Genomic DNA, 27,575 nt, shown 5'->3' on the forward strand with positions numbered 1-27,575 from the left:
AATAGTGTCACGAATGAAATAAATCTAATTTATTTCACTTGAACGGAAACATTAAAAAATGTGGAATTTATATTACTTGAGCGGAAACATTAAAATTGTGGAATGCGGTCAGAGTGCAACTGCACTTATGATGCAATTGCTGAGTTGCAAAATATGTGGAATATTTCCAAGTACCGAGGGTCGAAAGGTCGTCACGAGTTGTCGGCTAGAGGAGACCAGGTCTGGGAGTTTTGATTGGTGGAACCAGTGTCTGGAATGCTATAAAAAGGAAGTTGTACCCTAGAGAGGGGTTCAGTTCAGTTCATTCCAGTCAGTCCAGTTTTGCTGTGCACCACGTCGGAGAAGGCATACCTAGCCAGAAGACTCCGCTCACGCCACAGAATGTAGTCGTCCTGAATTCTGCAACCCGCACCGGGTTCATAAATTAATTAAATAGTAAACCATCTCTTAAACTATAATAAATCGCGAGTGCCAAACCCTCCAGAAAGCTGCCCTCGTAATTGTTTAACTAATGTAAGTATATATTTATTATTGTAATATTTTGTGCATGTAAAAGGTATTGTTTAAAGTGCTACTTTGGGAATTATGTTTGAAGGTTTTATTATAATAATAATAATATCGTTTATTTAGCTAGTCAAGCTATATACAAAAACGACAAAAGCAGTCACAACTATTACACCAACTGACTTCGCAAGCCAATAATAACAATATGTCCTTATACAATCAAGTCAATGTCAATACTAAAGTTAGTTGCTTTGCCACACAGGTAAGATGGTAATAATTTGTTTTTAATTTTATAAATAAACACAAATGTGTTAAATACGGTTTTTTGTTTTACCGTTAAGAAATCTAACACATTTAACATGATTTTAATCGGCGTGTACCGGTTGCTTTTAAGAATTATACGCATTGCTCTATTTTGTATGGTCTGTAAATCATTTAAAATATATGCCGGCAAATTGTAAAAAAGTGTACTACAGAACTCTAAGTGTGGCGCCGCTATGCTGTTATACAATAATAACTTAGTGCTTACAGATAAATTTATCCCAACCCTTGCTATAAAATTAACCTTTTTTGAAAATTTTCTTGTTATGTACAGTGCATGTTCGTAAAATGTCAAATTGGCGTCAAAGATCACTCCTAAATACTTAATTTGCTTATCATACGATATTTGTTGATTTCTTAAACTAATATTGTCACACCCGTGTTAGTAGTTACGGTGCACACCCAGTAACCACCATAGTCAGCAAGGTTAACGTAATGAGGTTAGCTGACGAGTATAAAAGATGCACCGTAGCTCGGCTAAGGCACCGAACTCTGGGGTCTTCCCCAGAGGGAGGTCACTGACTGGTCTCCGGGTCGGTCGGCGAGCAACAGTCTCTAACTTGAAGTGGTGGGACGGCTCGCTACCCTCTTAGGATCCCAGGCTGATAAGAGAAGGGTTCTCTCGCAACTTGAAGTGACCGTTAGAACCCTTAACCCTGTCAGTTGTTCACTTGGTCTTTTGGTCACATCGTACAAGAACACCTTTGCGTGCCCCTTTACGGTGTAGCTGAAGGGCTAAAACCAAACTCACCCTCCCCGAACTCTCATGCGCCCAACAACGATTACGGCCGTGTTGGCCCTTCTATTCTGGGGGTAAGAATAACCACTCTTAAGTGTTTGGTATATTTTTATAATAAACGAGGCTTGCCAGTGACCTAAGTTGTTTCTCTACCATCCCTCACTACGCACCCCTAAACGTGACAATATGTACATTACTTATGTCTAGTTTAGACAGTAAATGTTGTTTTCCAAAAACACAAAATTTAGTTTTATTTACATTTACACTTAGACTATTACTACAAAGCCATTTGCTTAAACTGTTAATGTCATAATTTATATAATCTTGCAACTGACTTATGTTTGGTCCACAGATGTAAATCATGGTATCATCTGCAAATAGTTCGATTTTCGTGTACTTTACTGTCTTAACAATATCATTTATATATAAAAGAAAGAGAAATGGACCGAGAACAGTACCTTGTGGTACACCATTATTTATTACAATGCAATCAGATGTGCTATTTTTAAATTTTACAGTTTGTGTTCTATTATGTAGGTAAGATTGAAACCATTTTAATACAGTGCCTTTGAAACCCATTTTATTCATTTTCTTAATCAAAGTATCTCTATTTATCGTTTCAAATGCCCTTTTGAAATCCAAAAACACTGCTAGTACATAATTATTTTTGTCAATGCTCTTACGGAATTCGTCACAAATATTTATAATTACTGTCTCACATGAATGTCCCTGGCGAAAGCCTGATTGATTACTTACAAGTATGTTATTTTCACTAAAAAAGTTTTGGACTTGTTCTTTTACTACCATTTCTAATAGTTTTTCGTACACTGGTACTTTATTTATAGGTCTAAAATCAGAGCATAAATTCGAGTTTGTCACTTTGGGAATCGGCACAATTGTTGAGCATTTCCATAACTCCGGAAACACCCCACTTGAAAGTGATGCATTTATCACATCTAAAATCCTATTTGCAGCTACGTCCATGACATCCTTAAATACTTTGGTTGATATTCCATTTTCATCTCCTCCGACTTGTTTCATAAGTTTAATATGCTTTTTTAGGTCTGCCATAGAAATTTGTTTAAACACATCAATAGATGATTTATTTCCAGAAACAATCTCGGTTACATCTTCTAAATGTGCATTTGGTGGGATTCCATTAATTATATCTGCAACACTGTTCACAAAGTATTTGTTAAATTGATTTGCTATACATGACTCATCTACAATTGCACCTCCCTCAAATTTTATTAAGTCTGGCAAAGACGGATTTTTTTCTGGAAGTAGAGTCTTCAAATGTTTCCAAAGTTCATACGCATTATGTTTATTGTTATCTATCTTGTTTATATAGAATTTGTTTTTTTCAATATTAATTTGTTTGATAATTTTATATCTGATGAATTTATATTCATTCCAAGTATTGTTGCTTTTGCTTAAGATTGCTCTTTTATACAAAACGTCTCTATCTCTCATCATACTTTTAATATCATTAGTAATCCACTTTTTTTCTTCGTACTGCCTTTTTGTAACAATTTTTTGTATTGGACACATTTCATTCATGACATATGATAAATTGTCAATAAAAGAGTTAGCCAGCACATTGACATCCGTTATGTCATTATTCCAGTTATTGCCTATAATGAAGTTTTGTAAGAAAGTTGGGTTGTATTTGTTCATGACTCTTTTGTATATTGTTACATAATTATCATCTTTTATTTTCTCTTTTAAAGATGTTGTAAGTATATTATGATCGCTGATTTTCGGTGTTAGATGCACCGAATGCGGTAGATATTTATTGTTTGTAATAATATAATCAATTAGTGTAGCGCTGTTTATAGTTATTCTGGTAGGTGAGCTGACCAACTGCGTGAAACCTTTTAAATACACCTTTTCCATAAGTTTGGTACCATAGAAATTAGGCTTGACTAAATCGAATTTAAAATCTCCCATTATTACAATTATTCCATCATATTCACTTACCCTTTCCAGGTAGTCTGAAAAATATTCCACAAACTGAGCGTTTTCCTTTTGTGGTGAATGGTACAACACACTGAGGAGATACTTTGATTCAGTCGCAATAACTTCAATGGACAACAGCCACACCGAATCTTGCACGCACTCATTATTGCGCATTTTGTATTTAATGCCATTACATTTATATACCACCATTACATACACCACCCGTTCTTTTGTTTGTTGATTTACATAGTTCGATTCGGTACCCTTCAATTTTCAGTTCTGATTCACTTATATCATCAGTTACGTGTGTTTCTGACATGAGAATAACTTTCGGTTTCCAATTCCTTATCAGCAATAGAATTTCGTCCTTATTATTTAAGAAACCTTGGCAATTTAGGTATACAATATCGGAATTTGCATAATTCTCCAAAGAATTTAATTGCTATTGTATAAACTTCCTACGTTGCAATTGTTCACTCTGTCTATAAACTTCGCACTTAGTCACATCCCACACAGTGTGATCCGTGCTTAAACTTAACCCATATATTTGATTTGAGTCTTCGCAGTTTTTACATTTTTTAAAGTTATTTACACACACATTTGAGTTATGATCACTACCGCATTTACCACAAGCTTGCTTATCTTTAGTCTTTGCTCAAGTGACCGTACTTACAACAATTTAGACAACGTATCACCCCGTAATCAATGAAAACTCTGCATCGATTCCATCCTAAGTTTACTTTCTCTTTAGAAATAATTTTGTCATATGTGGCTGAGTCAACCTCAAAAACTAAATTAAATCTTTTACTAAATACGTTGGTTCTTCTGAGTAAGTTCATTTTAAAGTCGCTTCTATCAGCGCTTAGGTCATTTTGTCTAATAATTTTTTCTATGATAAGCTCATCACCAACAGCATATTCATTTTCATTTACACCAACAACTTTCAATCGGTGATTCAATATTTTTGGTCGATCAACTTGATATTGATCACCGAGCTTATTTTGAATTTCAGTCTGCACATTAGAAATTTCCTTTTCATTTCCGCAATTTAATATGATTCCACCTCCTTTTGTACTCCGACCCATTGACACGCCAACTCCTATTTGTACTGGATTTACTTTTCGTCTTAAATCTTCCTTGATTTCTTTCGGTTCGCTTTGATCACTTTTTTTCTTTACAACCAATACTTATTCCGATTCACTAAGTTGATAAACCAATCATTTTGTCAATTAGTTTTAACTGTTATTTAGTTATTAAATTATATTTTTCTACCAAGTGGTTTGATTCTACCTCTGAAACAAGATCTCGGTAAAAGCGTTTATTAAAGTAATAAACGCACGTCTCGTTTAAGTTGTTGGGCCAAATAGGCTTTACAATTTAAACGTGACAATAGACGTGGGGGATGCGAAGCCAATAAAAAGCAGAGCTTACAGGGTGTCACAAAAAGAAAAGAATATAATCGACCAACAAATCGTCGAAATGGAAAAATACGACATCATAAGACCCAGTCAATCACCATGGGCCAGTCCGGTCGTCTTGGTAAAGAAAAAGTCGGGCGAATCTAGGTTTTGCGTGGATTATAGAAAACTTAACGACGTAACAAGAAAATCAGCATACAGTACCAAATATCGACGACATCTTAACATACCTAGGCAATTCAAAGTATTTTTCAACATTGGACATGTACTCTGGGTTTTGGCAAGTACCGATAAGCGAGGATTCTAAACAATACACTGCATTTCAAACACAAGGGCACGGACTACGGGAATTTAACTATATGAGTTTTGGACTCTGTAACGCGCCGGCGACATTTCAGGCACTAGCGGATAGGGTGTTTAGAGACATGAAATGGAAAGAAATACTTATATACATGGATGACATAATTATATTTTCAAAAACAACAGAAGAACATCTGTTTAAGCTAAGAAAAGTATTTCAACGCTTGAGGGACGCAGGACTAACCCTAAAACCCAATAGGACTGCTACAACCGATCCCTGTGGGAACCCCTTTTGAAAGAGTAGGAATCGAGTTGTTAGGACCATTTCGAAAAAGTAGGAACGGCAATACTATGATTTTAGTCGCAACAGATTACGCAACTAGATGGGCTGAAACAAAAGCATTACCAAACGGAAAAGCCGGGCCCGTAGCAAAATTTATACTCGAAAATATAGTAACAAGGCACGGGGCACCAAAATATTTACTTAGCGACAGGGGAAAGGTGTTTCAGTCGGAATTAGTCAACGAATTATTAAAGAAAATGGGTACAACTAAACAATTCACAACAGCATACCACCCGAGTACGAATGGTCTCACGGAGCGATAAAATAAGACACTGGCGGACATGTTATCAATCTACAGGGTAATTCAAATTCGACCCTCACCATTGGGATCTCGGAAACTATAAGAGATACGAGAAAGTTTAAATTGGGGCAAAGTTGCGCAATGTAAAGCTCAACCAAATGCAGTTTTAAAAATTTCGATTTTCCGAGTACTTCCGAAGATATCCGAAAAAAACTGAAAATTTGAGTTTTTGTTTTTATTTATTTCTAATCTTATTTGAAGAGATATTCCAAAACTAAAAGCACCTTTTCATTGCAACTTTTTCTCAGCTATTCGATGATGGATTCAAATTTGCTACACGACGTTTCGTTTTTTGGCAGCCATCATCAACTTTCTTTTTTCTTATGGGCGCCATATTGGATTTTTAGCCCACCAAATAGTACGTTTTATTCTGATTTTAGTGATGTATAATAACTTATGATTTGCTTCATAAATAACCAAATAATTCAATAAAAACTATTTTTATTTTAGTTATTGGCTTTGAGTTAATGGGCCTTTTTATAAAATGTCATTATTTGACAGTACTTGTCAAACACGATAATTCGGACGATCATTAAAGCTTTTAGAGATTTTACCTTAGTTAGCTTTGAGTTAATGAGACGTTTTATGAAGATTACTTGATAGTAATTATCACACGCAATTGGCCTGAACATACTTAGTCACAAAGGTGTACACGTGACTTAAACCGGTTTATTCACTCGAAAAGCTTAGGCCACTCGCTACGCTTGTGGACCTAGTTGTTCTTCGTGAATAAAAAATAGTTTAAGTCACTTGCTGTATAAATAACTATTAAATCACTCTGAATGACATTCGCCTATTTACAGATGTAAACAAACAAACATCAATGTTACATCTACACGGGGCGCGGTGCAAATTTAATAGAACTGTAATTTTAGTATTTTTTTTTAATATAAGAAGTCGAAATTTAATAAAATACTGTATAAGACACGTGACTTAAACCGGTTTATTCACTCGAATAAATATGAATGAATAAAAAATGGTTTGTCACTTACTGTATAAATAACTATAAACTTGCACTTAACATTATAAAAAATTGAAATTTGGCAAAAAATGAAGTTCCTAAAATGATGATCTTTCTCTTGGAAACGTAAATAAGCCTTTTAAGTTAGAGATAATGCTAACAAATCTTTTTTTCTGATTAACCTAAATAGTTCAGCAATGCTTGTATAATAATAACATTTTCTGCGGGGGTTTCTTTTCTAGATACATTTTTAACTATGATTGACGCTCTAATGATCGTCCGAATTATCGTGTTTGACAAGTACTGTCAAATAATGACATTTTTTAAAACGGCCCATTAACTCAAAGCCAATAACTAAAGTAAAAATAGTTTTTATTGAATTATTTTATTTATGAAGCAAATCATAAGTTATTATACATCACTAAAATCAGAATAAAACGTACTATTTGGTGGGCTAAAAATCCAATATGGCGCCCATAAGAAAAAAGAAAGTTGATGATGACTGACAGAAAACGAAACGTCGTGTGGCAAATTTGAATCCATCATCAAATAGCTAGGAAAAAGTGGCAATAAAAAGATGCTTTTAGTTTTGGGATATCTCTTCAAATAAGGTTAGAAATAAATAAAAACAAAAAATCAAATTTTCAGTTTTTTTCGGATATCTTCGGAAGTACTCGGAAAATCAAAATTTTTAAAACAGCGTTTGGTTGAGCTTTACTTTGAATGACGTGACATTTGGCATATTGACGAGTGACTTTAGAGACGTTTGAGGTTTAGAGGGGGGGGATGATGATGGTGGTTTTAAGAAATACCTTTTGATAAAACGCTTTTATGTTTTAAGATAAACTTTTTATGTTTCCAAAATTATGAACCAAGTTATAATCTATTTTAGTAGTTTAAGTTCATCTTTCAATATATACATAATTAAAGTTAACAGTGGTGTGTATATTTTGGTGGATAACCCTCTACAATCGCAACAATGTTGTACAAAATGCTGGAAACTCATGTTTCGATCCTGTCTACATAGCGAATCAAATATGTTTTGCAACAAAAATCGTGTTCCGGCATAACATGATTTATTTTTGTTTTATTCCCCGTGAAGACAGGAAACATGAGTTTCCAGTATGTTGTACAACATTGTTGCGATACAAATGTACACAGTGGACTCGTACCTTTATATTCACTTGTGAACTAAATTTTTTTTAAACCACTCTCGCTTATTTACATATGTAAACAAACGAACATTTAATAGTCGAAATAGTAGTCAAAATTTAATAAAATATTGTATAAAACACGTGATTTAAACCTATTTATTCACTCGAAGAACTTGGGCAACTCGGACCTAATTTTCTTTGCTCTTTTCGTGAATAAACAATAGTTTAAGTCACTGTATAAATAATTAATATCAGTTGAGTAATTATTGTTCACTTTGTTTAATCGGAAGATTTTCTTACAAATACTTATTTGTAAAATGTGAGGCATTTATTCCGTTCAAAGAATGTTATAAAGGGTGTTCAATAATTGTTATGGTCAGGTCACCTATGGATGGCAATTGTCAAAATATATCCCTTAGATAAGGTTGTAAACAATTATTATATGACAGTGACAGTTGATTTCAAACATATACGAACTTATCTCCGCCCTATGTTCATGCTAGAAAGAGAGAACCACAGCCAACTATACGACCATAACAATTATTGAACACCCGTTATTTACTACCGAGTCGTATTTGTTATAGCTATATGTAATACTTAATCCAAGTTAATTAAACAGTTACATGATTTGAAGTTTTATTTCAATATACTTTTCCCATTCTTAATTAAGTATAAATGGCGGATTACACCGACGTAATTAAGGGCACCGTAGGGTCCACCTAAGCTAGGTTTTAATTTGACTGTGACATTTTGCACATGATCTCACAGTCGAATTATAACCTAGCCTACGGTGCCCTTAAACATATGTCGGTGCAATCGGCCCTATATCGGTTACTTAACGTCAAGTAACAACATTATAGACGTAAATTAACGACATTGTGTCGTGTGAATGTCACGTTAAGGGACGTTTATAAAAGACGTCGATTCCCTGTGACATTCTGCTGTCCACGGGACGTCAAGTTACGTCATTAAAGACGTCATTTAGGTTAGAAAATGACGTACATTTACGTAAAAAGACGTTATTTTGCTGGCTGGGCAGGTGCAAGTTGCCAGGCTGTTCTTCAAAAACACATGTTTATCGTGTAAAATGTGAAGTACATTTGTGCTGCTTTAAGGGTAGTAACTGTTTATGTTTCATAACAAATAAGAGTTTTGATGATAAATAAAATGTCCTCAACGTATATGTATATGAATTTTCCACTTAGATATATTGTCCGTCGACGACATGACGTCACGGCCGTAGGAAACTAATTAGGCTAATTTACGAAAAATCATAAAAAAAATAATATTTTTACCTCAAAACGACAAATTTTTTCAAAATGTTTGCAGAAGGGTCATCCCTGAAAGGGTTAATATACCGTATTAGTGGTGACCCGACGTCCAATCGACTCAAATTTGTATTCCCCAAAATAGTACAAATACGAGTAGAAATGCCGTCGCCCCAACGTCGGTACCTGACCTTGCGTCGGGTAATAGAACGTTGGCTAGACGAGACGTCCAAATGCCGTTTGGGCATTATGGACAGTTCTTAGAAAACACACGTGATTAGCATTAATTCTTCGATATAAATAGAAGCTGAGCAGACACAAAAAGTTAAATTTGCTGTAGGATGTTAATCAGTTGGAAAATAAATTGTACGTTAGATAGATATGAATGACTGATTGCTGGTCCTTGTTCACTCCCAATGTCAACTTCTGCACAGTTACTCAGTTCGCCATGCATAGATTGACATTTAAAGGAATGACAATATATCTAATACTTCAGCATTTAGTTGGAAATTAAAGGAAAATTATTCGGCCAGATATTGTGGATAGAACAATGCTGCATATGGCATAACAGCAAATCGAAATCGCAAATAAAACTACACCCGCGCCCCAATCTTTAGTTTATTATTAAAATAAAAAAAAATTCCAAGATTGACCTGGATGACTTTTTTTTTTGCTTCTCGCTTCACCTGGAGAATATCTGAAACAAAAAAAGTAATATTACCACGAGAATATAAGAAATGTCAATGTGTTTTAAGTTTGAACTCGGTTTTAACCAATGTTAGCTGAAGCTTGATTTTATATTGTGGCATAAAATCAGTATAAAAATTCATTATACATTGAATGGTAATCTAGCACACAACTTAACGTAGAATGTCAGAAATTCACTGACTTAAAAAAAAAAAGATTTTATGCAAAACACGTATTTGTCAGCGTACGAGAAAACCCACCAGTTAAAAACAGCGCACGGGAAATGGGCACTTTCCAGCGTCCTCACGGAAAAGGTACATTTTTTTAAACAAATCCACCAAAAAATATATAGTTTTCAGACTAGAAAGAATAATGAAAAAAACCTTTCCTACTCAGGTGCGGTAAATGCACTTTTACACACTTATTTGAGTGCGGTAAAGAGTACTTTTCCGCACCGGATGCGGTAAAGTTACTTTTCCACATTGCAAAATTAATTTACAATAAATGTAAAATTTTAAAGGTAATATGTGTAGATAATACCCACTTGCACCAACCTTTTTATGAGATGCTCAAGCAAATAAAAAAATTGAAAAAGTCATTAAACAGATAACAAACGAAAGAAAGTCCACAATATTCAGACAGGCTTTAGTTTAAAATTCTCTAATTACTCCCTAGGTAGTGAAAGTGATATTTTCATCTCTCAAATGAGGGAGAAAACTTTTATTTTCTATAGAGGTCGTAGAAAATAGTTATTTGCGCATAGTTAAAAGCAGCAGTTAAATATTATGTTAATACCAGGTTGAAGAAGGTGTTTGAAGAAGAAAGTTTGTCAATTTGTCAAGAAAGTGACAAACTGTCTTTAGACAGCAAGACTTTTACGGGTGGCACTTTTCCTCCCTTTTAAATTAAACATCCTGTTTCTATTCTTTTTTTTATTATTATTCGCAAGAAGGCTAGTAATTATTCTTAATACTTCCCTATACCTATTTTGCACCGGTTCCTAGATGTTCCATAAAAATGGTGGCTTTGTCAGCAAAACGGTAGTCTAAACATTAATTAAATTCTCAAGTCCTGAAAGGCTTGCCGATGTGACCTTTTGTCCTCAGTTAGACAATACTACATATGGTTGAAACCCCAGACACAGAAAATGAAAAAAACCTACCGGACCTACAGACAGATATAAAAACTGCCAAAAGTTCGTTTTCTTTTAAAATGATTCATCGGTGTTTTATGGTTTGTAATAAAATAATATTAAACTTAGAACAAATCCATGTAAACATTTCCTTTACCTAACTTCAACCGTTTCTGACTTATTAACAGTGTTTCCTTAAAGGGTGCATACAATCGTGTCATACCAATCTGAATACGGACACCTGCTTGGCCTTAATGACTAGTTGTCGTTTCTATAACGACATGTTCTGACAGATATTTGTCAAATACAAAACTGGTTGAAACTTTAGCACAAGCAGGGGTCCGTATTCAGATTAGTATGTATTACGATTTTATACGCACTTTAAGGAAAAACTGTTATTAAGTCTGAACGGGATTGTGGCCAAATGCCACGGGTATTTTCTCTTATTTGCACAGAAATGACTAATGGACTGTATTTTCTATCAAACGAAATTTTATTACTACTTGTCTTATCTTCTTAACCCTAGTCTAACAAGAAAACATGCCCTCAACATGACATTTTTTCTCGCAGTTTTTAAAACCGAATCATAATTAGGTTAGGTCCACTTCTCTTCGCTTCTGCTCATCAGAATAAAATGTTTGGCCGCTAACCCGGTATTTCTTACATGAACGACCATACCGCCGGCCTTGAAAGTTCCTACTTTCAAAGCATGCCATAATTATCAATTTATCGCTCGAATACATGCTATAAACTAGGATAACATGTGACGATACAGTATTAAACTAAACGTAACATTTACAAAATCTTAAAAGAATAAACTTAATTTTGAAGGAACTTCAATAACGAACCGAACACAAGCTTCTTAAACACGAAGATTTTATGCACGGCGCACTCACTTACACTGACGTCTCGATTGGCAATAAACATAGCTTCTGCGTAGCACGTCGGGTAATTCCAGATGAGGTTCTAACGCTGACTACTCGTACCAATCCGTCCTGACCAGGATGGAGCTCCACAACTCGGCCCAGTCTCCAATTTAAGGGTGGAGTACCTTCATCTCGTAGAACGACCATGGAACCAGGCTTTAAGTTTTCGGATGTGTGCTGCCATTTGGCCCGCTGTTGAAGCTGGGATAAATATTCGGTCGACCAGCGAACCCAAAACTGTTGCTGCATCTTTTGAAGGAGATGATACTGATTCAAGCGATTTGAAAGCTGCTCTGACACGTCTCGTTGTGGAAATGTGTTTAAGGCGTCCCCAATGAGGAAATGGCCAGGGGTTAAAGGAAGTAAATCGTGAGGATCAGAGGACAATGGTGTCAAGGGACGAGAGTTTAAAATCGCCTCTATCTGAGTAAACAGTGTACTCATCTCTTCAAAAGTTAAATTAACATTTCCTACTACACGTCTTATGTGATGCTTTGCTGACTTAATAGCGGACTCCCATAAACCACCATGATGTGGGCTTCTGGGAGGAATGTGCTTCCACTCAATATAGGATTCCAAACAAAATTTGTTAAAATCTTTATTTTTATTTAAACTAGCAACAAATTCGGCAATTTTCATGAGTTCATTTTGAGCTCCGACAAAGTTGGTGGCATTGTCGGAGTATAACCGTTTACATAAACCGCGACGTGAAATGAATCGTTTCAAGCAATTAAGGAATGAAGAAGTGCTTAGATCATTTGCAAGCTCAATATGCACTGCCTTGGTTGTAAAACAAATAAAGAGGCACATATACCCTTTTACTAGTGATCGATTTCGCAGCTTTCCATCTTTTAAATTGAAAGGCCCTGCAAAATCTACCCCGGAAATCAAAAAAGGTCTTTGAGCAATAACACGATCCATTGGCAGATTGCCCATTTTTTGATAGCAAAGATGAGGTTTAACCCTAAAGCAGGTAACACATTTGCTCAAGATACTCTTAACGGCACTTCTACCATTGATAGGCCAGTACTGCCTGCGCAAAGCCGCTAGCACTGCTTGAGGACCAGCATGAAGTCTTTTATGATGTTGGTCCATTATGATTAAATTAGTTAAAGGATGCTTCTGTGGTAAAATTATTGGAAAGCGAGCACTATATGGTTCGTTAGAATGCTTGATGCGGCCTCCTACCCGCAATATATTATCATTATCCAAAAAAGGATCTAACGACCTGATTGAACTTCGATTAGGGATGTTATTTGAATTTTTCAGAGCAAGAATTTCGGCTGAAAAAACATCGTTTTGCATTAATTTAATTAATCTAATTAAAGCTGTGTCATATTCCTGAACTGAAACTGTTTCAAAACATCGGTTAGCTCGATTGACTCGCAGATTGTGCACAAACCTTAAGCACCAACTAAACACGTAAACTAATTTATGCAACGAAGAGTATTTATCAAAAATAGAAGTCTCAGGTTTATGGCTAATCAAGCTAACTTTATTAACATTTCTCTCTTCAGGAATAGAGTCTACCTTTAGTCTAGTTTCAGTCGGCCAATCCTGATCATCACTACGGAGCCATGCGGGACCTGTCCACCATAAATGGTGCTCGCGCAAAAACTCTGGCTCAACTCCCCTAGAAATTAGGTCAGCAGGATTGTCCTCTGACGCTACATGACTCCACCTACATTTTGTAGTCAAGGTCTGAATTTCAGACACCCTATTAGCTACAAATAACTTCCATCTACTTGGCTCATCAGAAAGCCACGACCAAACGATAGTGGAGTCACACCATAAAAAAACTTTATTTACGTTAATGTCCAAAGTAGATAGTATTTTTGAAGATAAACGAGCCAGCAAAAGAGCCCCACACAGTTCCAATCTAGGAATACTAATACTCTTGAGGGGTGCTACGCGAGATTTGGCACATATGAGCTGTACCTTTACATCTCCAGAGCTATCTACAGATCGTAAGTAAAGGCAAGCTCCATAAGCATTTTCACTGGCGTCGCAAAACCCGTGTAAATCAAACGATGTAGCCTTCGATATGGTAATCTGACGAGGAATCACAACTGAATTCAAGGACTCTATATTACTATAAAACCTAGTCCAAGTGGAAAATAAGTCTATAGGAAGGGACTCATCCCATCCAAGTTTTAATTGCCAAAGCTTCTGAAGTAAAATCTTTGCCTTTATTGTTACCGGGCCTACAAGACCTAGCGGATCAAAAATTTGAGACACTACTGACAAAATAAATCGTTTAGTAACTGAGGAATGAGGTTCTGACCTCAAATTTATAACATATTGTAATCTATCGGATCTAGCCTGCCAGTAAACACCTAAAGTCTTTTTCGTATCACCATCTGTAAATAAATAACCTGAGCTGTCTAAATTTCCTAATGACAAAGATTTCAGTACACTATCTTGATTTGATGACCACTTCCTAAGTGGAAAACCGTATTTGTTCAACTCAATTGCCAAAGCACTTCCGACTTCAACGGCCTCAGATGCTGTCTCGACACTCAAAATTAGGTCGTCTACATAAAAACACTTTGATATAACTTTACTCAATTTTGGCATTGTAACATTTAAATCTTGCGCTATTTGCTCAAGACATCTAGTGGCCAAAAATGACGCGGAAGATGTGCCGTAAGTAACGGTGTTGAGCCTATAATGATCTAGCTCCGAATTCTCATTCGGCCGCCAAAGTATTCTTTGCAAGTCGCGTTGTTGGGGAATAATATTAATTTGGCGATACATTTTGGCTATATCTGCCGTAATCACCACATCATATTGTCGAAACCGCACTAATATGCTAAATAAGTCATCCTGTACGCAGGGTCCTACTTTAAGCACGTCGTTTAAGGATAAACCACTAGATGTTTTCGCACTACCATCGAAAACAACACGCATTTTTGTTGTTGTACTACTCGAGTTAAATACACAATGATGTGGTAAATAAAAAACATTGTCGGCCTTTAAATTTGATGGTTCTATTTTAGACATGTGACCTAGCTCTATGTACTCATTCATAAATGAGATGTACATTTCCCTCATTTTGGAATTCTTTGAAAGTCTTTTTTCAAGAGAACAAAATCTGTTAGTTGCGTTTTCAAGGGAATCTCCCAAATTACCTACATTGCCTTTAATAGGTAAGGATACACAAAACCTACCTGACACTTCGCGTGATAATGTGCTAGTAAACCATGTTTCGCACTCAATTTCTTCCTTGGATAAATGTTTTTTGGTGTCTAATTCTTCAATTGTCCAAAATTTTTCTAACTGATTTTGTACAGTTTCATTTAAAACATGACAAGATGCTACTATTGACAAAGGTTCATGACTATTTTCAAAAATGTTACCAGAAACAATCCACCCCAGTACACTTTTTTGCAAGATAGGCTTGTTTTTTCCCAATTTAATTTGCCCCACACACAACAAATCAAAAAACAGACCGGCACCTATCAACAAATCAACTTGTGATGACACATTAAAATTGGGATCAGCCAACTGTAAATTTGAGGGAATTTCCAACTCAGATGTACTAAAGGTTCTAATTGGAAGCCTTGCAGTGATATTATCCAAAATAAGAAATGATAAATTGGCTTGAAAATCGTTATGACAAGATTTAACAACAGAATTTAAGCGATAATTGATGGTAGCTCTCATTTGTGTTATTCCAGCAATTGGAATGTTGACTGCCTGTTGATGTAACTTAAGCCTCTTAGCTAATTCAGATGAAATAAAGTTCAACTGCGAACCACTATCTAGTAATGCTCGACACTTAACAAATAAACCATTGTTATTCTTAATGTAAATGATAGCAGTTGACAATAAAATTTGGCTCAAATTTTCTGAAGTTTTAAGTGAAGTTGCCACTACTGAACTGGCACCAGGACACTCTATCTCTTCAGAGCAGGAGTGAGCACCTTCTACAACATTTTCTGTACTATAATTTCCTTGATTAGAGCTGCCCCTACCCTGGGTCACATTTTGAGCTACATCAAGATCTCTATGTAACAATGAATTGTGGCGCTTACCACATTTCCTGCAACCACTTGACCTACAATCTTTTGACATATGACTAGATCTCAAACAATTAAAACAAAGTTTTTTGTCTCTTACTTCAACTGATCTTTCTGGAATAGAAAGTGCCAACAATTTATTACACTTGTAAACAAAATGCGAGCCCTGACAAATTTCACATTTAATATTACCTCGAATATTACTATCAGAAACATAGTTACAAATCCTACTATTACCTGTTTCATGTTTAAAACTCAATTTTGTTACTTGACATTCCTTTGCATTACCTTCAACTGTTTCAAGAATCAAACATCTGCTACTAAGAAACTGGGTAAAATCATTCAATGTTGGTTGGCCATTAAAGGCTGAAATGGTTTTTTCCTCCCATACTCTTTTAGATTCATTGTCTATTTTTCTACTTATCAAAAAAATGAGAATTCGATCCCAATAGTCTACTGGTTCTCCTAAAGCTCTAAGAGCTCTAACATGTTTTTCAAGAGCATCATTAATGCTTCTTAGCTGACTAACAGATTCCTTACTCATTGAAGGCATGTCCACAAGTGATTTGATATGCTTATGGATTGTTAATGGTTTGTTTTCAAACCTCTCCTTTAAAATTTCCAATGCAACTGAGTAGTTACTTCGAGAAATCTCTAAACCTTCTAAAACTTTATATGCTTTCCCTTCTAAACAGCTTAGTAAATAATAGAACTTTTGTATTTCATCTAAATTTACATTGTTATGTACCAGTGTTTGAAACGTTTCTGAAAATTGACACCATTTTTCAAAATCACCATTAAATTTTGGCAGGTCTAAGCTAGGAAGTCTAGCACCAACTATAAAGGAACCATTATTGACAGCTTCAGGTGGACCCAAAGCAGTGTTATTTGGCATTGATTGACTATTAAAACTTGCTATCAAACCTTTAGCTGAAGACAACAATGTGTAGAATTGCCTTTCAAATATACATTGCTCATCTACACTAACCTTGGTTTCCTCGGTACTCATAACCTGAATTTCTAATTGCACTTCTTCAAACCTTTCTAACCACTTTTCAAATTTTGCAGTACGAACCTGTAATTCATTTATTTGATTGCCATTTAATGTGTTCATATTTGAAAGGAACTCAGAAAATCGCTCTAGTTGTTGCTGTAACTGGTTTTTTTGCAATACTAGTCTATCTAACTCAACATTAGTTGTGGCTACACCAGCGGAACTATCAGTTTTAGCTGGTTTTCTACTCATCTTGAACTAAGAACACTACTAATCGAAACAATGTGTATATGCTTGGATCCCTATTATTAAACCAGCAAACCTAATTAAAAAAGGTGAGTTTAACATAAAGTTAAACTGCTTGGCTAACAAACCACAGCTGACTAAAACCAGGTCTACTCAGAAAGCTACGATATGGCAAATAGGACATAAAACTAAAGGAATGGGGACTTACCATTTGCATCTGCCACTATTCACTTTCTTCACTAAATTTAGACTAAATTTTGTTGTCTACTTGGCGAAGACTACTTCCATTCGGCTCGATGGAACATGAACGGGATTGTGGCCAAATGCCACGGGTATTTTCTCTTATTTGCACAGAAATGACTAATGGACTGTATTTTCTATCAAACGAAATTTTATTACTACTTGTCTTATCTTCTTAACCCTAGTCTAACAAGAAAACATGCCCTCAACATGACATTTTTTCTCGCAGTTTTTAAAACCGAATCATAATTAGGTTAGGTCCACTTCTCTTCGCTTCTGCTCATCAGAATAAAATGTTTGGCCGCTAACCCGGTATTTCTTACATGAACGACCAAAGTCACAAACGGTTGAAGTTAGGTAAAGGAAGAGTACACATAGATTTGTTCTAAATTTAATGTTCTTTTTTTCACCCTATAAATTTTTGACATTTTTCGTCTCTGGGCTTTTCAACCATGTGGTATTGTCTAACTGAGGACAAAAGATCACACCAGCAAACCTTTCAGGACTTAAAAATTTAATAAATGTTTAGACTACCATTTTGCTGCCAAATCCACCACTCTTATGAAATATCTAAGAAACGGTGCAAGATAGGGAATAGAATAGGATAGCGAAGTATTAACATTAATTACTAGGCTTCTTGCGAGGAATTCAAAAATTAGATTAGAAACAGTGTATTCCATTTGAAAATTAAAAGTTGGTGTTCTTTCCGACTGATATGGCAACACTTCAAAGTCCAAAATATTTTACATAGAGAGTTTGGATAGGCTACAAATTTAAACGAAAAATATTAAGTCGTTCTCTAGATACTTCTAATATACCATCAGCGTGAATCACCCTGTATCTTACATATTATATTAAAAATAGACATTTTTTAAAATTATATTTGATTATGAATTCCATTTAAAAGAAGAAAGTTATGTCAATTCTTGAGAAAACTGAACGCAGTAGCTAAAAACTAAACACGAAACTGAAATCACATCGAAAAAGTGCCTTAAAAATGTTTGTGTGTTACTCCGATATTTTAATAAACAAAAAAGTTGGGTAAAGTTTTTAAAATGGGCGAAATTCGAAAAACGGCCTCTAGCGCCTCAATCTGACAAGATATCGAAATACGGTTTTTGCCATAACACCGTATCTAGCTGAAAAATGGGGTTTTCCTGTCAAAACACTCTAAATCCTAACACCCTGTACAGGTGATTCAATGATAAAGTTCATTATCTCGTTTGATTTGAGAAATAGAAAAATAATGTTAAATACAAAAGTTTTAGAGAATATTGATATTTATAGTTTAAAATTACTTTTGAATATACAGGTTCTTAAAGACATGACAGAAAGCATTAGTTTTTTTAAATATAATTTTTTTAACATTTTTTCCGTCGACTATGTATTGACAGCCTTTTTTGATGGACGATAACGAATCAATATTGAGTTCCATTAATGCATGATTTTTCAATTGTTTTACTTTAATGCATGATCAGCTCAGATTATCAGGCAATCAAATACGCTCATAGTATAGTTCTATCCTTTTTTATTTGTATGAAACAAAGAGAAATAAACACACATTCTTTAGTTGACATCCACCATTACTGACAAAAAAAAACTTTGTAGAATTTTATAATCCTTTTATAACCTTTATTATAAACTACAGATGACGGAAAAATGTTGTACCCAACTTTTATATTAATAAGCGATTAATAATCTCAATTTTAGTAACGCGTTCACTGCGTTAAACCATTTCGATTATTAATCGCTTTCATTAATACACTCGTTCGTTAAATAACTATTAAATTCTTCATAACAATTTAAAACTTTTTTGTTAATAATGTCAGATTATTTAATTTTTCTATACAAATATTACTTTTTACTATGATGTAAAATTGACTGTATTGCCATTGTTTCTAAAAGTAGAATACTCATATTTGGTATGAACGTTCTACAGGAACGACAAAAATGATTTATGCAAATAAATCGTATAATAATTGCATTAGATGCTACAGGACGTGCAATTTTTTAAAATATATTTTCATTAATTCAGTTTCGACTTTTATAAATGGAACACCCTGTACATTATTTATTTTGTCTGATAGGTTTTACGTATGCCATGTACCTAATTTGAGTAGATTGCAATTTATTTATGGTTTTTAATTTTTACCTTCGATTGAAGTTTAAGTTTAGTTTAATTTAAGTTTATAACTAGCTTACGACAAACTAAAAATGCAGGTGTTGTCAACCGTTGGTAGAGTTACAGCATATTCCAGACATCAAAATAAAACGATTTAGCTAAATTGTCCTATACCGAAAGTTAATATTAAGAAAGATACAGGGTGTGAAAGTTGAAATTTTGTTCTTGTTTTTTTATCATATTATCTAGGTATTTTGATATAAATTACTAAAAATGTGTATAAGGGTATTTTGACAGCCGGTAAATATGATGGTTTCATATATTTGCAGTAGCTGATAGGGGGCGCTACCTGCAGCTTTTTTATCTGCTTAAAAGGACTAATACTTTTTTTCTACGCCACTGAAACAGACACACGACTTCAAAATATGATTCTAATATGTTTTCTACGTGAAAAAGGTATACTTGTTTTAAGGCTTAAAAGTTGACCGTTTTTGAGATATCCACTATTTTGATATTGCATGTAGCAACTTTCAAATTGGTAAATATTTATTTTATGAAAGTAAGTTTTTATTTTGCCTTTGTAGAATACTTGTTGTCCAAAAGAAACCTTTTTTTAATGTTAATACTTTAATTTCCAGTGGTTTGTGGTGTAAGTTGTTTCACCAAATTCACTGAAAATACGTAAGGATTTTTCATTTATTTTTATCAGTCTTTTTGTTGTGTGATTTAGCTAAAAGATATACCAATTAGTTTTTTTAAGGCGTGTATAAATTACGTAAATGTACTTTACCCTTTAACCATTTAACCGTATTAGCAATGCAATATTAAAACATTAAATATCTCGAAAACGGTCAACATTTAAGATCTAAAACTAGTAATTTTTTTTAAATAGAAAACATATTAGAATAATATTTTGAAGTCATATGTCCGTTTCGATGCGTAAAAAAAAGTTTAAGTACTTTTAAGCAGCTGAAATAGTTGCAGATAGGCGCCTCCTATCAGCTACTGCAAAATAGTAGTAGTAATGATGTAGCTCTATGTCCCATTACTTATGGTCCACCCTATACAGGGTTATTCACCTTATTTGGACACGGAAGATTGTGACTAAACTATTCACTTTCAAAAAAGTTATAGACCTATTGAAGGTATCCTTTAAAAATATTTTCAAGATGTACCGGTTGTCCCAAATGCCGAAAAAGTATCAAAGTCATGTTTTTTCAAATGTAACACCTGGTATATTACTTTATTTTCAAAATCTACGTTGAAAATAAAAATTAATTTTATTGATGTTTGATAGGTCTAAACTTTACAGTTTCTCAGATATTCCTTAATTTGTAAAAATGTAGAACAAATATTAACATTTAAACATTCAACCTTCCTTTGAGATTAATTGACCAAAATTGGTTTGGGCGATGATAACAGATTAAGTTTTATGATCCAAAAGTGATAAATTGTCTAGCTCATATAGAGGGTCTCAAAAAATTATTTAATCAAAAACTAAATTTTTGAAGTAGTATAAACTTGTCAAAATCAAATGGAACCACAATTACAGTATATGCAAACTTAATTACCTATCGAAAATTATTAAGGTTTCATACCTCTAATTGTTAACGTTTTCTTGGATAAATCGACATTTCCTAAAGTAGAGCTGACTGACTGATTTTTAATATCGTTCAAAGATCACTTGGTATCTTTTCGAATTACATATCTATCATTCTAATCTAAGTAAAGCTTAGAATAAAATAGTGGCTTAATACTTTGTAAATTTGCTATACAAGTAATTCATAAAAATAATTAAATAAATCATTCAAACAAAAATAATTCATAAAAATGTTTAAAACGGCGACAATTCGACTACAAACTACTAGAACTAAACTAAACATCCAACTACTCCGTTTTTGAGTCCTTCAGCAACATTATTAAGTATCTTAATGGATATACTCCTAAAAATTTCGCTAATTCGCTAATCTGTGGTCATTTCTCAAGGGTATCAAAAATGACTCAAAATCGGTGCGAGTTCGAGAAATGAATGATGAATTGACTTTCCAAGAAAACGCGAACATTTAGCCATAGGAGACCTCAATAATTTTCGATAGATAATTAAATTTTGCATCTACTTTAACCATAAAATAGGTGGTGTTCAATTTGATTTTGACAAGTTGTTAAAGTTTAAAGGTTGCAATTATTGGGAGAAAAATGTTGAGACATCCTGTATGAGCTAGACAATTTCTCACCCATGGATCCTAAAACTTGATCTCTTAGTAGGTCCCAACATTAAAATTTGTTCTAAGCTTTTACAAAATAACGAATATCTAAGAAACTGTAAAGTTTAGACGTACCAAACCTCAATGTCATTCATTACCTTTTATTTTCAACGTAGATTCTGAAAATCAAATAAAATACTAGGTATTCCATTTGAAAAAATATAACTTTGATACTTTTTCTGCATTTGGGACAACCGGTACATCTTGCTTTACAAAATATTTTTAAAAGATACCTAAAATAGGTCTATATCCATTCCAGAATCAAAAGTTTGTTGAAGGTGAATACTTTAGTCACAATTTTCCGTGTCGAATAACGTGAATAACCCTGTATAATTGATAAGAAAAACAAATGTTTTAATTTTGTATGTCATTAACAACAATTTAAAATGTTTATGGTTCAATTGAATTGTTAAAGACAATTTTCAGATTATAGTTTAGTTAAGATAACAAAAAATGCAGGTAAAAGTTAAAACATATAAATAAATCGCAGACATTTAAATTAGGTAGGTATATGACATACTTCACAAAAGTTGAATTGTAAAAGATATCAGAAAAATAAGTAATACACAGGCTGTTCCATTTAAAAAAGTCGAAATTACTTAAGCTGAATTAGTCAACACGGTGTTTCATGGTAAATGCGTTATACAGGATGTTTCACGATAAATGCGTCATATTTTAGGGTGTGATTAAAGGTCAAAAAATAACTCTAGTTTGCTAAACCATGGTCCAAAGATGTTTCGTTATGTAGATACAGGGTGTTAAAGTTTGGGTAAAAAAATCTAAATTTACTTATTTCATCAAAACAATAAGAGATATTTTCGTAAAACTTTTTAGGTGTCAACGATAAAGTTCGTTTTGCCATTAAAAAATATATTTTTTATGTTTGCCAGTGGCGTCCAATCAAACAAGTTATTGACCATTTTTGCAAAAAAAATATGTACGCCACTGTTTTTACAAAAAATGCAAATCAGTTCTGAATTCCTTATTCAATTTAACACAGGAAAGGTCTCTAGTAACTTTTTGGTACGTCATCTCGTTTTCGAATAAAAAATCCTGCAAAAGTACCCTTACAATTAATACTAAATCTTCGAATTTCGCCTCTATTCAATTTTAAAATTTTGATTTATTCAGTTTTTTAATGAAAAAATAGGAAGATACTGCTTGTTCCTATCGAATAAATTTTTTTTTTAAAAAGTAAATTAATAAAAATTTAGATATTGATTAATAAAATAAACAGTCGACGATTTAGTATTGATTTTATGGGTACATTTTTATGATTTTCAATTTTTTATTGGGAAACAGAAAGGTGTACCGAAAAGTTACTAGATAGCTTTTCTGTTCTAAATTGAATGGGGAATTCGAAATTGGTTTGCGTTTAATGGAAAAAGAGTGGTGTATACATATTTTTTTTGCAAAAACATTCAGGAACGTGTTTGATTGAATGCTACTGGCAAAATTGAAAATTATGTTTTTTATTGCAAAACGTGCCTTATCGTGGACAGTTGACACCTACAAAGTTGTATAAAAATATCTGAAACCGGTTTGAAGAAATAGATAAATTTAGTTTTTTTTATTCAAACTTTAACACTCTGTATATCCATAATGGAACATCTTTGGCCCATGGTTTATTTAGCAAACTACTGTATTTTTTTACTTCTAATCAAACCATAAAATATGACGCATTTATCGTGAAACACCCTGTATTTTAGGGTTCGATTAAACGTCAAAAGAAAACTTAGTTTTCTATATAAAACATGATCCAAAAATGTTTCGTTATGGAGGTACAGGGTCTTAAAGTTTTGATATTTCTAAATTTATAAAAATACTCTAAAATCTAAATTTATTTATAATTCTCAAATCGGCTGCAGCTATTTTCATAAAACTTTATATTTGATAAAACAAAAATCTTCACCAACTCGTTCAATTGGATACCACTGGCAAAATTGAAAAATGTCTTTTTTTTATTGCAAAGCGTGCTCTGTTGTTGACACCTACAAAGTTTTATGAACATAGGTATCTGCAGCCCTTTTGAAGAAATAAATAATTTTAGATCTTTTTATGCAAACTTTGACACCATGTATCTCCATAGCAAAACATCTTTGGATCGTGGTTTATAAAGCAAAGTAGTGTTATTTTGTTATATTTAATCAAACCATAAAATATGACGCATTTATCGTGAAACACTGTAAAAAAATTGAACGCCCTGTAGCATCTAACGCAAATTTATTTGCGTAAATCTAATTTCTGGTCCCTGTGCAAACAATGGTAATTGGTAATACAACCAATTTTATATCAAAGTAAAAACTAATATCTTAAAGAATTAAATATTAGTAAAACCTTGAGGAAAACTATCAGGTTGAAGTATAGACAACATAAAACTTTTCGAATTCTACCTAGTATCTACAAATGTATTAAAATATATAAGGTTCTATTTAAAAAAAAAACTAATGCCTGGTTTATACCCCCAAATTAAAAAAAATAATTAAAGTTAATTTAATTTAAAATAAATGTAAATTTATACGGTTTATGCCTGGTTTATACCTTCAAATAAAAAAATTAATTTTAATTTAAATTACATGTAAAATTGAATGAAAATTATTGTGGTTTGTAATTTTCAAGAAATGCTAAATTAAATGACATAGATTTGTTTTTGACTTTGACGTATTGTAGACATATTTTAACCTAAAAAGGGTGAAAGAGTTTAGCTATAAAATAATCATTTGTAAAGTTAAAAATATTAAACAAGGAATGAAGTTTTCTTTGGCAGTGGTTACCGCAATAATCGGAATTGGTGTATCTTTGATAAAACGATGAAAAAGAAATTGGAGATATGGAGTAAAACCGATAAACAGAGAATGAGAAAAAACACAAATAAAGTTTCACATTTTATCACAACGAAAAGTGATAAAGGGTTCACAAATTAGCCTCAATTTCACCCAATGGTGAAAGTTCGTTGACTTTTAAGTTAACATTAGTTTTAGTTTTGTGTAAATTTTAAGTACAGCATGTCATATACAAATGTGTAGCTTTAACTTTGATAAAATTAAATTGACTATAACGAAAATATAGTTTAATTGTTAATTTGGAGGTATAAACAGGGGACAATGTCTGGTTTATACCTCCAAATTAACAATTAAAGTAAATGTTCATTAAAGGCAATTTTATCACCCAGTTTATACCTCCAAATTAACGAATTAAACTAAAAAGTTATGTTTTAACTAAAATTTAAAAAGTTAAAGCCACATGTTTGCCAACTTTAAGCTAAGGGTAAAATTCGGGCAAATTCTTGAAACCTTCGTCACTTTTCGTTGTGATAAAATTTGAAACTTGATATGTTTTTTCCTTCATTCCCTGTTTATCGGTCTTACTCCATATCTCCAATTTCATTTCCATCGTTTTGTCAAGGATACATCGATTCCAACTAGTGTGGTAACCACAGCCAAAGAAAACTTCATCCAGTAGTTATTATTTTAAATTTTACAAATGATTATTTTATAGCTGAACTTTTTCATGAATCTTTCACCCTCTTTAGGTTAGAATATGTCAAAGCCAAAAACACATCTATGTCATTTAATTTAGCATATCTTGAAAAGTATAAACCATAATAATTTTCATTCAATTTTACATGCAATTAAAATTTAATTTAATTTTTTAATTTGGAGGTATAAACCGGGCATTAACCACATGAATTTTCATTTAATTTTACATGTAGGTAATTTAAGTTTAATTTAATTTTTTAATTTGGAGGTATAAACCGGGCATTACATGTAATTAAAACCAAATTAAATTTTTTAATTTAAAAGTATAAACCGGGCAAAATACTTTTCAAGTTATGTTAAATTAGATAGCATAGATGTGTTTATAACTTTGGACATATTCTAACCTAAAGAAGGTGAAAGATTCATGATTTCATTCATAAAAAAGTTCACCTATAAAATAATCATTTGTAAAATTAAAACTAATTAACAATTGATTAAGATTTCTTTGGCTGTGACATAGTTTGTGATTACTGCTCTAGTTGGAATTGGTGTATCCTTGATAAAACAACGGAAAAGAAATTGAAGATATGGAGTAAGACCAAAACAAAAAACGAGAAAAAATATAAATAAAGTTTCACATTTTATAACAACACAAAGTGACAAAGGGTTCACAAATTAGCCTGAAATTCACCTAATGTTGGAAGTTGGTCTACTTTTAAGTTAGGTAAAATTAATTTTATTTTAGTGTAATTTTTAAGTATAGCATGTCATATACAAATGCGTAGCTTTAACTTTGAGAAAACTTTTGATTGACTTTAGTGAAAAGTCAGTTTAATTTTAATTAGCAGGTATACATAGACATAATTATTAACTTAATTTTTGTTCATAACAACACATAGTAAACAAAGTAGTCCAGGTTACTTGTTTACTCTGGGCTGTTATGGACAAGAATTAAATTTATGATTAATACTTCAACTAGAAACTTGGGTAAACCCTGCCTCATATACTACATATAATACATATTAACTCAAGGTTGAACAATGCAGTCTACAAAGTTTTAGTGTACAATGATGATTTATTGTGTTAAAGGTAAAATGATAATGAAAACTGCATTGCTTTTTATTTTTGTTAATGTTACTATCATTAAGCTGGATTCATAGTTCTAGTTCCGCAAGAAAAAGTTATCAGTAAGCTGCAGTAAAAATAAATAATATACTTGTAACACTCTAATTCATAGTTTGACAAATAAGTGCAAGCCACATTAACCGCAAGCAGTAAGCAGCAAGAAATGAATCATTTTCATTTCTTACCTTGCTCCTTACTTCTTCCATTGTAACCTACTGGTCTTTACCCCCATCATAGATTTTTGGAATATCATTTGACAAATACTTTCTTTTGCTTTTGCCAAAAAATGACAACCCACAACATAATAAATAAAATTTTGATGGTTTATAAGACTTTGGGGTTATGTTATTTCCTTCTCACTAAAGTCGAACCATGAATTGACATGGCTACTACTGCTTGCTGCTTACTTCTTGCGGAATTAGAACTACAAATCTAGCTTTAAAACAGTTAACTCACCTTAAAACTTGCTTTTTAATCCACTGTTGTACCTAATGTAGATAGTTTAATATATTGCACACAATTTTTCTTCTTCAACTTGACTTGATTGCAGTCCCTGCAAAATGTAGTCACTTTCTTCATAAAAATTGTGCTTTTTCATCCACATGGAAAAGTAGTGATGTATGCAGCATATACCAGTTGCAGATCTGTAAGACTAGCCAAATTAGTTACTAGAACCACCCTTAAAAAATGTTAGTACAAAAATGTGTAGTAATAATGCATCAGCAATAGCATGGTTTATTACATAGGTTAGGTATGAAATTGTTATTGTAATCTTACCTGGGCCAGCAGCTGTTGTATCCATTATGTCAATCAAAAAATATACATTTACTTGATTTTAGTGTATAATCTTCACCAATTAAATTGTTAGATTTTGTCATAAAAATATAATTAATTTTAGCAGCATGCTAAAACAAATAAACAAAAGCAAAGTGACAAGTGGCAAGTGGGAATTTTACTTGACAACACAACAGATCCAAGAGGGCGGTCCTATCAGCAAAACCTGTTTTCTCGAAACGCTACCTCGCGTGACGTCACAGTGGGTGCTCGGGTGCACAGTATTAATATAATAA

At 33.1% G+C, this 27,575-nt stretch overlaps 1 long non-coding RNA gene across 1 annotated transcript; it reads right to left on the bottom strand.

The window, feature by feature from the left end:
- Positions 1–596: 596 nt before the first annotated feature.
- Positions 597–27,575, bottom strand: LOC145733598 (uncharacterized). The gene is made up of 3 exons (XR_014179236.1): positions 27,283–27,575; positions 26,962–27,149; positions 597–9,965 (listed from the first exon to the last, which is right to left on the bottom strand). It is a non-coding gene; the product is annotated as an uncharacterized LOC145733598 (long non-coding RNA).

This window comes from Ips typographus, linkage group LG9 (assembly GCF_016097725.1).
Source record: "Ips typographus isolate SLU linkage group LG9, UJ_Ityp_2.0, whole genome shotgun sequence".
Lineage (NCBI taxonomy): Eukaryota > Metazoa > Arthropoda > Insecta > Coleoptera > Curculionidae > Ips > Ips typographus.